Consider the following 14,105-nt stretch of genomic DNA (forward strand, 5'->3'; position numbering starts at 1 on the left):
TTCGCGTGCATCTAGTACACTATGAACCCTCCCCAGCTAATAATGTTTTGAGTTGTCTTGGACATGATCTTTGACATGGGGAAACTCTTGTTGCACTTCATTCCAGACTGCAAGTGTAGATGGCATTGTCTTACTCTCATTGTCCAGACAGCCAGCAAATGTAGCTTGGCTTTGTACTTGCTCCTGTAAGATAGGCAACATAAGACAAGTGTATACACCTCCACCATTCATGGCTTCCGACAGCCGCACTGATGTCATTGGCGTTATTTCAAGAAAACTCTATTCCTGTGGAAAATGGAGGGTGGATCTGATTACACCAAACTTCTGTTTTAAATGAGAAGTTAAAGTGCGCACATACACAGCACGGCAAGAGTGTTGTTCATTAACCACCTGTAATTAACTGAACATTTTATCGGTTTGCCCTTTACTAGAATTCTCGAGACAATTGTAGAAGTTTTTTAAATCAGTCTATCAAAAAAGATGACGAAAATTATAAGAATAGTTTTATGTAAATAACCAATCTCACACACATATTAATGTCAGTGACCATTCAACATTTTCTTTGTTTAATTTTCTGAGGTTGACCTATTGGCCTTCTACTATGAAGGTTGGGGAGGGGTGACTGTCATGGCCGAGCAGTGACGAGGGTTGTGTTGTGTTTTACTTGCGACAGAGCCAGAAAGTAAACATCTTCAGACTTCTCGATTTCTGCTACTCTGACAAGTGACTAGTGAAACAAGCTTGTAGTTGTAGACACACACGATCCCCACATCCCACACCCGCACCAAGCTCCCGGGTACTTTGTGAAGGAGGACCGAGTGAATGTGGGGGAGACTGGTGTCGTCTTCAGCTCGCGCCATAACTGCCTGCAACATCTCGGGGCCGAGTGTGCAAATGTCAGAAAGATAAACCCGGAGAGTAAGTGAAAGGTCTCTGTAATTGGTCTGAGAGTAACAGCGTATTCTTATCGACACGTGCCGTAGCAGGCCAGGCATCATCCAGGATTCCTGGGACCAGCCCCAGCAGATGTCCTCCTCGCTCAGCCAGCAGTTGCAGGAGATAGACTGGGCCGGACGCACCACTCACCCCGCAGTTGTAGCCAGATAGTCTCCATCAGCCCTCCGTGCTTTAAATACCACTCGGCCCGAGCGGTCCGATAGAGAAGCTCGGCAGTCAACATCCTGGCACGAGTTCCAGAACTCTCATACTTTCCATGTCATTGTTGAGATTATGGGTTTTATGTGGATGCCAGGCAGTGAAATCCTAACCCACCACACGGAGGAGGCCGGCGAGAGGTTCATGGGCCAGACAAACTCAAAGACAACCAAAGGTAATCAGTATTTTTATTTTATATCTATGTGTCCGTGCATGCGTCCGTCAGTCTAATCATCACAAACACTGACTGACTCTCTTGAAGCCCAGGCGTGAAGTTTATGGCGCGAATACCGGAGAAACTCAAACAAGGAGAACTTTGTGTTTTTGTGTGTAATTCTGTTATTTCAATTTGTTGCCCCTTCGCGACTCTCTAAAACATTTTTAGGAACTCAGGAGATAAATCCTTTTGCTGAGTCCCTCATAATCTAAACCACGAGATACACTTGCGTTGATCGTTGTGCAGATGAAATGTGTTTAATGAGATGACTAGTCGGTGCTTGCAACATAACAAACCAGTTGTTTCATGTGTGAACCTTCATTGCCTACTGCAATACAGTATTGTATGTTCAAAGCAAGGATTATAACTATTAATTTTAACACATTGGCAGCTGCTAACACATTTTATTCAGGGTATATGTTAAAAATAACTGATGGACAGTGTGTTCTCCCATAATCTTGCATTGAAGGAAAAATGAGAAATTTGCAATGGGTATCATCTCGAGTGTTTTACAACTGGGAGCGTCTGTGAATCACTTTATAGCATCATATTGCTTATATTTATACAATATAGAGAATCCACAGGCTGATCGACAGTTTCTTTCTGAGTTGGGGCCTAGAGGCCTCTCATTGAACTACCCGATCTTCTCGCCCACAGAAAGCTGTCTCCGAAGACGTCCTGATCCAAAATTGTAACTTCTTCCCTTTACACAATATTTGATATCACAGGCAACTTAAGACCCAATTATAACTAAAAGTGTTTTATTCTTTTAAACTGGGAACTAAATAGGTGTAGTAGTAATAACAATCTTGTAATACAGTCGAGGGAAAGACTGCGATCAAAGGCCACAGAGTTCAATGCCCACGACTGTGAGACCTTCACTTAGTGACTGTGAACCACTCACACCGCCCATGGATATCGTGTGCATCTGGTCCCTCGTCAGCAGTCAGCTCTGTAATCAACGGCCATGAGCCACGAGAGCTTCCTGTTTTCCATGAAAGTATGTCCAGTAAATAACAGCTAACTGATGACGAACAGCGCCACCTTGTAGTCATGTTCCGTGTCGGTTGGCGGTGAACCTGGACAAAGCAAGTCTCGCGAGTCGAGATCATTTCGCAGTTACTACCTTTGCTGAGATTACCTCGTAATCAGAGCTTTTGTACTGTTACTAAATAAAGAAAATTTAAACAAAAAGAAAAGAGGAAAGTCACAAAGCCACTGTTGTAGGCGACTGTACACGTGACTCACGGATATCACAAAGAATGGCAGTCGGCAAACCTCACAATCATAGGCAGTGAATGTTAGTCTTCAGTTGTCTTGGACAAGACAGGTCAGTGCTCCTCTCTTCACTACATGACCTCCCCCAACCCTGTACCGGATCGGATATCCAGGACAGGTGGGGCAACGGGGGGCTAGTACACTGTATCAAGTGGGTATCTAAGCGGGTAGGGCAAACGTCTCCACCTGGGTACCAAGCACTAGGCTACCCCAGGGTAGGTGGGGGTCCATATGGGCTTTGCCACACGTACAGTCGTATCTGTGGAACTGGTAATTCCACATAATTATACACACAACTCCAACAAACAAGTCCACAACAATGTCTGTAAGAACATCCTACACTCAGGTGCACCAGGTCGGAACCCACTCGCCCTTACCTGACAGACGACTGTCACAATACCTACGTGGCCTTAGTACTGGTCAGTCTGTCCCCGAGGCACTGTCAGCAAAGATAACTGATCACAAAAATACCTTTGATCATATCGGAGAAAACTAGGGTACAGGGTATGTTCAAAACAAACATACAATCGAGTAATCACCTGTTAGTGTCGTGTAATGACTACCTTAACAAATCAGATTTCACAAAGGTAAATGTAATTCCACCTGCGCGAAGGCGGTAGGTAAAGTTTGGTGACAAAGTATCTGTTGTTACTGAATGACCAGGAGATAAACTGCTAGCTCCGAGTGTAGCATCTCCACAATGCAAATAATGTAACATATCTGTGTGTGTGTGTTAATATAAAGAGCCGTGTGGGGTCGGGTGAGCTGCTTTGTGTGGCGGACAAGCTGAGACCTGAGGTGCCGACAGGAGGTCCCAGACAATGGCGGAGGCTTTTTCTGATTCCATGGCTTTGTCAGCAGTCAGTGTCTGGAATGAGCATTTCTCAGACACCAAGCCGCGAGATGTTTAACTTAATGAGGTGGACTATGTGACAAAGTAGGGGCTGTAGCAGGTGGGCCAGTTTAGACTGGGGTGGGACCTTGGTGGTGCGGGTACACACTCTACCTGTTCTCTGCTTTATCTGCCGACAATCGGACATTTTTTTTTAAAAGAAATGTTGTTCTAATCCTGTACAGCCATCAAATACTCGCAAGCCATTCAGTTTCTGCATGCAGCATTATAAAATTCCTTTCCCCAGCCCAAAGTCGGGCTCAAAAATCTCTACCATACACACAAAGGTATGAGCGCACATCTAGGGTGAGCATCAAATACAACAATACGCGCATGCGCACAACCAAGCTTACAGCGCGTGCACACACACACCTGAGGAAACAAGAATATCCATTGAATCTCCTTCTGACCTGTCTGAGGATCGACCTTGAATGGAAAAGGTCGGGTGCTGGGTGGGGAGGTGATATCATGTCACGTGGTACGACTGCTTCCTTACATTTTCTGCTCACCCCCTCCCCAGTGACTACCTGCGTGCACTGGTGTGTGTCAGGGAGAGGGGTACACACCCTACACTCATTCATTCTCTAATTTCTTTTTAAAGTTGGGTCTTAATACTCGATCCCGACATGTCAGTACAAGTGTCTTCTTGTTCGAGCAGCCTTGATGTTTGAATGAGAGATTGTAGAACAGTAATGACTCATTTGTTTGCTATCCTTCATTATGAGCAACACCACTTTGTCACCACTGTTCTTTACAGTGTCATGAATACTCTGTACTCTTCCTTCCAATTACTAAATGTAGAATCACTGGAGAGAGAGGCGGCTATCTGTAAATGAAACAGTGAGGTGGACGCACTGATGGCTTTGAATGTCCTCAGGTGACCGTGGATGTCCATGGTAAAGGTCTGAAGGTGGTCACCAGCAGGTTGTCTGTCAAGTAATCAAAGTGATTTCATACATTTGATTCTCCCCTATACCTTCTTAATCGGTTTATTTCTCGGTTTTTATCGGTTTATTTTTTCGGTTTATTTCTCTAGACAGTGTTCTGAAGACACCAGCAGTTGTCTGTGAAGTTTCCCGCCATTGAGTCTCGTGTTGTGGACTGTGGTCAGAGGATGGTAGAGGCTCGTGGAAACAATCCGTGTTTCTGAAGTTAGTGTTGAGACCATCTTTGTGCCTCAGAGACCTGATAAGAAATTGTTACAAAGATTTTACAGCCTTGGAAGGGGAAGAGTCTTCAATAAACAGCTGTGTGATAAGTTGTTTGTTGATAAGTTGTGGCACTCTGTTGTCGGCGGGTGCACGTGCACAGAAAACATTTTACCTGTGTTATCGAGTCCTAGCTACAGTGAAATAGTGATATCGTAGATGCTTCTGTAGAGGAGAGAAGGTATAAGACTGATTGTTGAACTGTTAATAGCTATTGACTGTTAATGGACTTTGTTAACGGATCCCGTTGTTGATGAGAATCTATCTTCCTCTCTCCGTGTGTTGTTGCTGCTGCTGCTGGTGGTGCACTGAAGGCTGTTTTTATTTGTTGTTTCCAGTCAAATGTTGATACTAGTGGCGATTCCCTAAGATGGACCTCCACCTGGAAAGCTTTCTTTTTAATCTCACCTTTAAACGATGTTTGAGTACAACTATTACTTCCATCAACCACCGTTTAAGGATAATTTATGTATTACCTATTATGTATTATCTATCTGAGCACAGACCACTTCCTTCTGACAGAGAGTTTCCATCTCCTTATTGCAGCTATCGTCTGCTGGAGCTAGACAGTTATCGCACACCTTGGCGCCGCTGTGCTTCACGGTCATTAGCAGACACACTCAAATGGCCGCAAACGGCTGATAAACTGTGTGTGGTGATGACTACAGACTAGCTAGCTACCTGGCTATCACCGTCAGGTGAGTCAGATTAGCACCTTGTACACGCCTTAGTCTGCCAGCCTGCCAGCCTCCTGCCAGCCTCGTGCAGCTGCACCTGCAGTTATCGGCGTCGTCGTCACGGGCATCCACGAGGAGCTCGTGTGGTCGTTGATAAGTCATCGCAAGTAACACCTCAGCTCGCATTATTGCTCATCAACTTCAAAATTAAACAAGTTTCTGTGATTTCTGAGCACTCTGTAACTGTCTGAAGCAGAGAACATGTCCACGTCCCCTTGTGACCTGGGGACCCACTAAACTCTCCCAAAGTTCTCTCACCTGTCTGAACACTGTGTGAACATATACAATGTTCTTATGACCTGTGAACCCCTCAGGGGTCTCGTGTACAAATTATTTGCGGAACACTGTAGTTTCCACGTTGTAGCTGTCCCACTCGTTTTCATTACTGAGAACTGTCTAACTGACCAGTTCTGATTACTTACTGATCACTCTGTAGTTGCTCCTTGTGTTCTCTACTTACTGATGACTCCACAGTCGTTGTAATCTGCTCTCAGGGAGGCTACACCAGCGCCGCCATTACTTTCTCCACCCGCTGTCACGTGGAAACATGGAGATTAGGGAGGATATTAGAAACAGCAATTATCTTTCTTGCTTGGGAGTTGCCTGAATGAGAAACACTTGGTAACCCATAGCAGCCAACCCAGCATTTTATTTTCAAGATAAGCCCGAGAATTATTGTAGTTTTCTACTTGGAGTAAATAAATATGCTTTCAATGTTTGCTCTGAGCATGACCAGCCCCTTCTGGGTCCTGTTCTCCTCAAAAGTTCTTTTGTGGAAACTGTTGTATGTGAGAAACTGCTTGTGCATCCTTGTATCACTGGCTGACTGATGCTATATGGCAGTGACACGGGACTATGTGTCAAGTTATGGAACAAGTGCCACTACTGATCTTTGTGTTGTTTTGTCAAGTTGTTGTACAGGTGACAAGGCTGTTATTTCAGATTATTAGACAGTTACCACTGCGAATCTTTGTGCTGTTGAGTAGCTTTCTTTTTTATGCTGACAAGTTAAACCTGTGAAAGAGGAACTTACTAACAAAACAAACTGTAAATAAATTCTCCGAAACACCCTCGATAGAAATATGTTGTGAAATTAATAGTTAAATAAACTGCCTGTGGGCGACTTGGCTATAAAATAAGCTGAGTCATGGGATGCTAGACACTGTGAGGACCTTTGAACCTGAAGACTTAAACTCATCTAGTAGTGACGTACACTGCGAACTGAAGCCATCCACCGGTAGTGACGTGTACACCGAGTGTAACACGTGACCCTGCAGTAAATACACAGGAGGACGAGATACCTTATCGCCACCCCGGTTACTTCCGCTAAACTTGTGCAAGATGGCCCAGCGTCATCACTGTGCGATAATGTAGATGATATGTTACTATTGTATAACACTGCTATCAGCTCCCCAGTGCGCGGCACGTGCGTGTCGTGGGCCGGACTTCCGGCAGTTGTCTGACGTAACCACCACGTGCACAGCTACAAACGTGGGGTAGTTGTTGTGGCTAAGCACCGATATGAAATGTCAGGCTACCTGTAGCTAAGCGTGGATAATTTATGCCCATGCATCTCAAGATAAGCTCAGAGTAAGAATGGCTAAACCCTCCTACGGTCCTACCCTTGTCTCTCCTCCTCCTGCAACCGCCATCATGAACATGGACAATCGCCAAATCTTCTTCATTTGCTCATCTTGTTAGAAATAAATGAAAGGATAATGTTGGACATTTGTAGACTTGAACTGTACACCGAGAAGACATCAATGAGGACGAGCATTTTTGTTTTAAGAATAATTCTTAAAATCGTGCATACAGACCCTGGCACCGGGATATCTCTCTCGTCATGTGTTCACCTAGGTCCTGTCTGTCCTCTAATGAACATTTCTGTCTCTCGATGTTACAGTATTATTATGATTCCTCTTATAAAAGTTTATTTATGTTGCTATGTACAAAAGCCCATTTACTGAAGTTCCAATCTCACATGCGGTTGTCTGGCCGTGCTGGATGCAATGTCGCGCGCCGGACATCCTCCACCCTGATGTAGAGATGTAGTGAGATGGCACATCAACAAACTATGCGGAAACAGTTTAACAATGCAACAACAAACAGGAAAACATTCCATGACATCACATCATGTGACAATATGCAGTATATACTAGTTGCTTACATTGCCATGGTCACTTAGCATGTGTTGTGTTGGGGAGAACTGTCTCAGCCCACAAGGATGCTGGCTGCACGTGAGTGCTCCATCCATTCAACCAAGTCAATGGAATAGGTGTGCACGCTCGCAAACACTGAAATCCTGCTTTTGTCGCTTGGGTTAGAACAAGGAACTGAAACTTCTGTACACTAGACATTGATTAGACATTGCTGTGTCACGTGACACCTGTAGTTAACAGATAGCGAGGTAGTGTAGGTACAATGCTGGCTAAAATTAATAAAAGTCTAATATCACACAAGACCTGTAGTTACATAGAGGGTCAGTGTAAGACAGGTAGTCACATATAAGACCTGTAGTACATATAAGACCTGTAGGTACATACAGCAGCAGACCTGTTGCCTCATGTTTAGTGACCTGAGATGACAGACAGCCTCGTGTGGCACATGTTTGCACCAAGCAGCACAAATGCTCACCTTTGTGTAGAGTTGAAGCCTCCACCTCCAGTCTGGACTGAGAACCTGTTATTAAATGTTTTCGACGGCAGCACAGAAGGACTCTGTTCCTTTTATAACATTTTTCACATGCTCGTGTATTAGTCTGTGAAGCTGTGTAGTGGCCTTGGAAACTGTGTGAAGTTGTAAATTGGATTGTATGGAATTTCTGGAATTTCAAAATTAATAATGTACTGAACTGTCTATTATTTGAGGTGCAATAGAGATAATATACTGTATATTAAAACCAGTTTTTATTTTATCAGCAGAAAATAGCAGAAAAGAATTTTTAATAGCAGAAAAGAATTTCATTGTTCAGAGAATCATGTGTAGCTGACAAAGATGAATGTCTTCATCTCACCTTCGCACATCCGACAAGCTTTAATCTGTTTCCGCTGATACATCTACCCGAGGTGGACCACCATAGCTGTGTGATCTGTCCCCATCAGTCAGTCGACCAGACACCTGTGTTTGTACTTATTGTACAAGGAGACTGAAGCTGGCTTTGACCCTGTTACCTCTTTCAGTGGTTTTCTGTTGCACATGCTGTGTTAGAGAGCGCATGCGCAACTGAAACCCTCAGAAAGAGAAACTAGTTCCGGCGGACTGTTTGTGTGTAAACCGAGGAGATACTTTCAGTATAGAAAAGAGAAAATAACACTTGTTGAGTGTTGTATCAAACCTTTCCATTGTATGATTCTCACCTTTCTGTCACAGTGGAGATGCTACACCTCATTATATTTGTGGTGCAGGGTATTGCACGTGAGCTGTGTGCATGTATATGTTGGTAGGTACAAGGGTGAGGCTTCAGCGGCGCTCACATTGCATGATCCAGAACACAAAAAAGAAATGATTAAATAAAAAACAATAGTAAGAATTCTGACAAAGTTGAGAAGTAGAAGCAGTTAATCAGATGGCTGTCAGGTGTGTACAGGTTTATCAGGTGGCTGTGATGGTTGTACAAGTTTGTCAGGTGTGGAGAGGTTTATCAGGTGGCTGATGTTAGCACCGTTTTCCATATAGCTGTCAGGTTTGCACGAGTTTATCGGATGGCTGTCAGGTTGGTACAAGTTTGAAATAGTCAGTGATGACATGCCCAACTGTCAGTGTGATGATCTCTGGATGATCATCGGTCTGCTGCTGCTTCTGCTGAGACTGTAACAACCTCTAGTGAAGATCATTCCCAAGTATTCCCAAGACTGCCTCCCCTACGAATCCAGCTGCACGACTGACAGACTGGGAACAGTAAGATCTCCTTGAAAGTGTTTGTGAAGATGAAAACAGACGCCGGTATTATCGCCGGTATTATCGCCCGGCACTTGGCTGTCCGGTGGCTGCCTGCACACGTACATGATAAGTAAGAGGCAGCCATACATCACAAGTTGATAATGTAGCTCCGGGGTGAGCCTCGACTGAACAGCGTGGGGAGTGACTCAACAGGTTCACTCACCCCAACTTCCTGCGTAGTTCATATCCAGTGTCCTCCTTGCCGGAACATTTAACAGTTAACCCGCTTTTCTTGTAATAATTGTTGTTTAGAGGGAGAGGAGGTGTTATTTAACAATGTTGAGTAACGAAGTAAAACTGCCCCAAACCGAGGAAATGTATGAAGGGGGAGATGGGAGCAAATATTACAACCCGCAGTCAATGGAGGGAGGTGATGTTCCCAACTTTCACCGTTGTTCTACTTGAAAGTACAACATTTGTGTTAAACTTGTTTAAAACACTGAGCTCCCCCTTCTCACTCTCACACACACACGCGCCATAAATTTTTCTAATAAATGAGAATGCGAGTGTTCCTTACACAGATAAATGATAAGCTCAATGGGACGGAGACCTAGTATTTATCTTGCATTTAACTTTTTACACCAGAATCGACTCGCGGCTTTTTTATTGGGACACACACACACACACGCACACGAAAACACACACACACGAAGGCAAACACCTTTTTGTGAAACAAATGGAGGACGCACGTGCATCACGTGAAGGTCAGGAGTCAGCGTGGTGCGCGCGCAGCCGACCTTACGTGCTGGGAGGCAGACCGGAAGCGATGGTGTGTCCATGTTGCACAACCCGACACTCAGCGGCCATTGTTTTCCTCCCCCGTTTAGCACCGGGAGGAACTGGAGGCGGCCAGACACGCGAAAGAGAGAGAAATCCGATGGCGATGGTTAGCGCGGCCATTACACGTGATGGAGCGTGCGGCCGGTGTCCGGCCAGCTGGGAGGATGCACTCGTCACTGGCTACTCACGCTTCGTTACCTCGCCACTCTTTGTCTTTTGTGACGGCTATTTCTGGCAACAGGTCTTTTATGGGGCCTTCTGCTGTTCCTCCCTTGCACCTCCTTCCCCCGTCACCATCATCATACCTTAGTCCACCGGGACAAATGGTTCGGCGTCAGCATTGTACAGTGGGGGTCAGTAGACATAGCACTGTACAACAGGGGGTCAGTAGAAACACTGTACAATGGAGGTCAGTAGAAACACTGTACAATAGGGGGTCAGAAATAAGTCTGTGGACAGATACAAGTAATGTTGTCCTGTAGACAGGTGTGTGGTAACATCAACATGTGTAAATAGGGCTATTCTGTAGACAGGTGTGTGGACACAGTGTTGATGTAGATGACCTGCCTCGTGTTATTACTTAATGAAAAATTCTCTTCCTCCCGGAAAATACATTGGTACATGCGTTACTTACTTGTACATATATACACATGTAAATGTACATGCTTGCAAACACCTTCACCTGCCACACACAACAGCCCCACTATTGTCTTTGTTACTCCAAGACCCCACTCTCACTATCTCTTTCACCCACTCTTTCCCTCGCTCCCTACATCTGCTAACCTCTCTCTCCTTCCTTCATTGTCTCTCTCTCGCTATTTCTGTTAACCGCTCTCTCCTTCTCTCATTCTCTCCCTCACTCCCTAGTTCTGCTAGCCACTCTCTCCACTCCTTCTCTCCCTCACTGGCCCACCACCAGAGAGAGGGTGTATCACTCACATACTGTACACTCAGTGTTGTAAACACGACTGGGGAGCATTTGTCCAACAAATCACGTGGCTGTCGTGGTGTCAGTGGATTTCCGTTTTTGTTTGTGTTTTGAATGTGGTGACACGCACCAAGTGTTCGCCTCACAGTCGACATGACTTGTAATAACTGTGTGACCACCGGCCTCTCCTCGCTTTTAAACAATGTTTCTGGCGGGAGGTGAGCGGAGGTGCAGGCTAATTGGGAGGCAGGGCTGACATCTCGAGTACCGCTCACAGCTCACACTACCAGTGTCTTGCCTGCAGTCAGACTCCGTCAGTCACACAGTCGCTCGCTCACGTGGCGCTGGTCATCAGGTGTGGACACACATCCACACACACATACAGCTCTGTATGTCACTTCATAATGTCCTGCTGACCACATCCACAGTGTTCTTGCAATACACAAATAGCCAGGCTAGCCTAAACATTAAATTTGTGTTATCATTTCGCTTGCTTTCCATCATACACACGGGGATCCTCACTCAGTCCACGCGCACGCGCCCTCTCCCCACATGTGATCACTGTAATAGATTATCGCAAAAACAAAACAACGATTATCTACTTTCTAGAAGCCGCTTGCTTTCAAAAGCAAGTTAGGTGGAGAGGTTTTGCAGGCAGGAGCCACGAGGTCTGGTGTCTGGAGTCTGTAGACAAGTCGATGACAAGTGAGCGGAGACAGACTGTGGGACACGAACACTTGGACAAGTGAACAAGATGGCGCTCACTGAACTTGTCGCTTAGGCTTTGAGTAACAACATTTTTATGGATTTCTTCAGGATGTGCTTAGTGAATCTTTTATTTAAATGTGTTTAGTTCTTGTCTGGTCGTCCGCCGTTCAGAGAAATAGAATAATTACAAAACGATGTCAGAGTGTGGAGGAAGGCTTCACTAAACATCACTTTCATCGCTGTATGGTGAGTTGGATACAAGTTTTTAGTGCTAACACTTTTCTGTATGTCTTTAGTTTTATGTAAGCAGAATAAAGGTGAATATGTACAAATAAAGGTGAATATGTTCAAAGAGTATGTAGAATAGGTAGAAAGTCTTGTTTGTCGATGCGCATAGACACACTTTCAAGCGAGAGGCTTGTAGACTAGTGTATGTCTACATGTCTACTGGGATAAATGTTTTCAAAGTGTTGGGGTAGACATCTGTACAGAGCCCTGGCATGATATGACAGACATTTGTTTGTATGGAGCAAACACCAGCAGCTTGATGTGTCATTAGGTGACATTGCTGTCATGCCAGCGATGTTTGTGTCATTAGAATATTTATTTGTTCATATGCTTTGTGTCATTAGATGTTTATATTTATGTCATGTGATGTAGTTGTGTCGAGATGAACGTATTGCTATTATTAGAAGTGGTATGAGTAAGAGTTATGTGTGAACTGGAACTGTTTATTGACATCTGACCATTACTACCAGTATCAGTAGGTGTTTACCTACATTCACACATACACATGCTCTCATTCACCTGCACATAACACAGACATGTACATCTGTATACTTGAGGCAGCCTTATATTGGGATTCTAAAAGTGTTACCCAGTGACATGTTTCACATCTCAGTAGTTAGTTTATCCCTTCTTAACCTGAAACACTTGAATAGCAGCCAAGCTACTGTGTGTATTGTTTACATGTTTACATGTGTCAATAAGCATTTTGTTTTCGCTGTTTGGTGGAACAGTTTGAAGGAGCCTGAGGGCGAATATTACTGTGGGCAGTGAAACAAGGAGGAATATATATAAACACCCAAATAGACATGACATCAGAAATAAGAGGTTGTATTTTGTTTGTTTGTGTCAGGGTGCACGACTGTGAGTGTTGTAGGCGGGTGGCGGGTGGCGGGTATGGTGGGTGTCCACACTGTGTCCGTCAAGCGGTCAGTAAGTAAGGAAGTGTCCCTGCTCTCCTCGTGTGGACTGGGTGATGGTGTATACACACTGCAAGCCTTTCACCAACCGTGTGTCGACTTTTCGGGTGGTGGTCGAAATGGTCACTTGTGACAGTTGTTACTGACACTTGCTGTTTGTTGTGTTGTTGGTGCAGGCTGTGGTCATTGTCTGGGGACACACTTGTCTGTGGAGTATCCTCCTGGGCTCGCCTGCTGCCTCCCCTATTACTGCTTTGTGTACTAAGGTTGTTGCTGGGGTCATGAAATCCATCACTGTTTTGGCTCTCTCACTGATATCTTCCTTGATGTCAAGTCTACCACACTTGTAAAAGCCCAGTTTTTCACTTGCCTTCACTTCCGTTCGTTCAGCAGCTTGTCTGTAGGTTAAGTCTGTAGCAAGGCTAATGCCGGATACCCCGAGGGTGGACTTGGCCGGGTGGTCGGTCAGTAACGCAGTTTGTCTCACCATCGAGGACGCCGGACAGTCACGGGGCGAGGTTTGTGGTTCTTATTGTCAGGTGCTCCTAGATGCTGGATTCTCTCTCTCTCTCTGTCGCATGCATTTCAATTGTTTGATTCTATCGACTGTTGGACTGACTCACCCATGAAGTTCACCCATGTCATGTCCAGCGATGCCTTGCGACGCATTTGTTCTACTGGAAGTAAGTCCTTCAAAACACATTGTTACCCTCGGTCACATCATCAAATTAAAATACATGTGATAATTAAAATAATATGATAATTAGGAGTTCACAACTAACAAGAAAGAAAATGTTTATGGAATGCGTGTTTTAAAAGCAGGCTTATGGATGCAGGAGTGATGGCCACAGCGGGCAATGACATGAGTATGAAATGCAGTATCGGCTTGACATCGCATGACATCCATGAACAGTGTCTAGATGACAGTTAGAAGCATATTGGCTTGATATCATGTAGGATATTCCGGAACTGAGAGCTTAGACACGTGACGTGTATAAAATATGAAATGTAGGAGAGGAGTCTTCAAATATCTATGGAACGCATCAACAGGAGTAGTT

General features: G+C 44.7%; 1 protein-coding gene across 10 annotated transcripts in view; it reads left to right on the forward strand.

Annotated features, from left to right (window-relative positions):
- Window positions 1–14,105, forward strand: part of LOC112564016 (secretin receptor-like) — a 29,135-nt gene that overhangs the window by 3,381 nt on the left and 11,649 nt on the right. For 2 of the 10 annotated variants that reach the window (XM_025238536.1, XM_025238538.1), the window contains exon 2: window positions 987–1,330. The exons of 3 other annotated variants lie outside the window; for them this stretch is intronic. The gene's annotated coding sequence lies outside the window, so the exon portion shown is untranslated. Of the gene's footprint in view, window positions 1–579; window positions 1,331–10,078; window positions 12,089–14,105 lie in introns of those variants that run through there. 5 more of the 10 variants (XM_025238534.1, XM_025238533.1, XM_025238544.1 and 2 more) reach the window with 4 other exon arrangements.

Source organism: Pomacea canaliculata, linkage group LG5, assembly GCF_003073045.1.
Source record: "Pomacea canaliculata isolate SZHN2017 linkage group LG5, ASM307304v1, whole genome shotgun sequence".
NCBI classification, from domain to species: domain Eukaryota; kingdom Metazoa; phylum Mollusca; class Gastropoda; order Architaenioglossa; family Ampullariidae; genus Pomacea; species Pomacea canaliculata.